We start from the raw sequence: 2,500 nt of genomic DNA on the forward strand, positions 1-2,500 counted from the left end.
TAACTGAGTTAACTGAACCTGCTTTGAGGGGTAAATTAAATTCTCATGATGGAGCTCCTCTTTTGAGCAGTAACGTGGGTGACACTATCAAGAGTTCATGTGCTAATTTCCTGTCTGATGGTTTTGTCAGTCCTCTGGACAGTAATGACAGGAAATCAGTTAAAATATATCGTGATACAGGTGCTTGCCAATCCCCTATGCTGACCAGTGTTCTAGGCTCTAATGTTAATTCCTCTGATGAAACTGTAATCTTACAAGGTGTAGGGAATAATTACTTCTCAGTCCCTTTGTGCAGAGTGAATTTAGAGTCTGGTTTTGTTAATGGTTCCGTTATGGTTGGGTTGGTTGAGACACTCCCAATGTCAGGTGTAACTTTCTTACTTGGAAATGATATTAGTGGAAGTCACGTGTGTCCAGCTTCTCAGTTGTCTAGTGAGCCAGTGGCTGCGACCCAGGATTGTGATGTCCCTGATGTGTTCTCTGCATATGCTGTCACTAGGGCTAAGTCCAAATTTACTGGTGACTTAGAGGATAATGATGATGGTGATGTTATCCTAGCTGACACTTTTCTTGCTAATTTGGATCACTCACCAGATGAGGCAGTGCCCCGTAGTGTTGATAATTTGTCTCGTCAAGAGTTGGTTGAGTTGCAGGTTGCTGACCCTGAGTTGAAAGGTCTAGCTAACTCTGCTTGCAGTGAGGAAGAGTCAGCCGGTGCTTCTACTTGTTATTATATAAAGTCAGGAGTACTTATGAGGAAGTGGAGACCCCCAACAGCATCAGCCGACTGTGAATGGGAGGTTGTACATCAAGTTGTCATCCCTCGTGTTTGTAGGCAGGATATCATTGGAGTGGCTCATGATTCCAGTTTGGCAGGACACCTTGGAGTGAGGAAGACTGTGGCACACATTTTGAAACACTTCTACTGGCCAGGTATCTTCAGGGATGTTTCCTGGTATTGTAAGTCTTGACACACCTGTCAAGTTGTGGGGAAGTGTAATCAGACCGAAAAGGTTGCACCTCTAGTTCCCATTCCTCCTTTTGAGGCGCCATTCACCCGTGTGTTGGTGGATATTGTGGGCCCTCTTCCTAAGACTTCTTCAGGATTTTCTTATGTGTTGACCCTGATTGATATGGCTACTCGTTATCCCGAAGCCATTCCACTTAGAAATATCTCAGCAAAGAACGTGGTTAAGGAAATGCTAGGGTTCTTCACAAAGTTTGGTCTGCCCAAGGAGGTACAGTCAGACCGGGGAAGTAATTTCATGTCAAATGTTTTCAAGCAGTCTCTGAAAGAGTTGGGCATCACCCAGATCACGTCTTCAGCTTACCATCCCCAGACCCAAGGAGCGTTGGAGAGATATCATCAAACACTCAAATCGATGCTCAAGAAATACTGTTTGGAACATCAGAAAGACTGGGATAAAGGTCTTCCATTCGTTGTATTTGCCGCAAGAGAATCTCCAAATGAATCACTGGGCTTCTCACCCTTTGAACTACTGTTTGGCCATGAAGTAAGAGGACCCCTTAAGTTACTCAAGGAATGCTGGCTGTCGGAGGAAGATGACGTCAACCTGCTGGAGTATGTGATGAAGTTCAAAGAACGGCTGTCCACTGCTTTACAACTGGCGAGAGAGAATTTAGGAGCTGCTCAGGAGAAGATGAAGACTTGGTATGATAAGAAGTCCAGGTTACGCCACTTTCAGCCAGGAGATCAGGTTTGGTTCTGCTACCGGTGCATGGGCAACCTCTTCAAGCCAAGTTTAGTGGTCCTTATTTCGTGGAGAAGAAACTCAGTGATGTCAACTATGTCATCGCCACACCAGATTGTAGAAAGAACAAGCAACTTTGTCACATCAACATGCTAAAGTTATATCACAGGCGGGACGAAAATAACCCAGTCTGCACTGTAGCTGTTCCACCCGAGTCTGCAAGTGAAGTTCTCCCATGCAGCATGAGCCTGAGTGATAGTTTGGGGAAGAATCCTGATATCATGAATGATCTCCAGACTAAGCTTTCTCATCTAGCTCCCGAGGAAAGGCAGGAGTTTTCGGCATTACTGCAGGAGTACCCGCAAGTGTTCCGTGCCACTCCAGGAAGAACCACTGTGTTGATGCATGATGTCGATGTTGGAGACGCAAAGCCAACTTAACTGCCTCCTTACCGTGTGAACCCAGTGAAAGTTCCTCTCATCCAGAAGGAGTTTGGCTACCTGTTGGACCAGAAGATGATTGAGCCCTGTCAGAGCGAGTGGAGTTATCCTGTCACTCTAGTCCCTAAGCCAGGTGGGTCACAGCGGCTTTGCATCGACTACAGACGTGTTAATCAGATAACCAAAACAGTCATTTACCCTCTCCCTCGTGTGGAAGATTGCATAGACAAGATCGGAAAGGCTAGGTACATAAGTAAGTTTGATTTGTTAAAGGGATACTGGCAAGTACCTATGACTGAACGTGCTAGGGAGATCTCATGTTTTGTAACACTAGGAAAGACTTTTGCA

The sequence above is a fragment of the Coenobita brevimanus genome, chromosome 46 (genome assembly GCF_032717465.1).
Source record: "Coenobita brevimanus isolate Jiangsu-jjx chromosome 46, ASM3271746v2, whole genome shotgun sequence".
NCBI classification, from domain to species: Eukaryota; Metazoa; Arthropoda; class Malacostraca; order Decapoda; family Coenobitidae; genus Coenobita; species Coenobita brevimanus.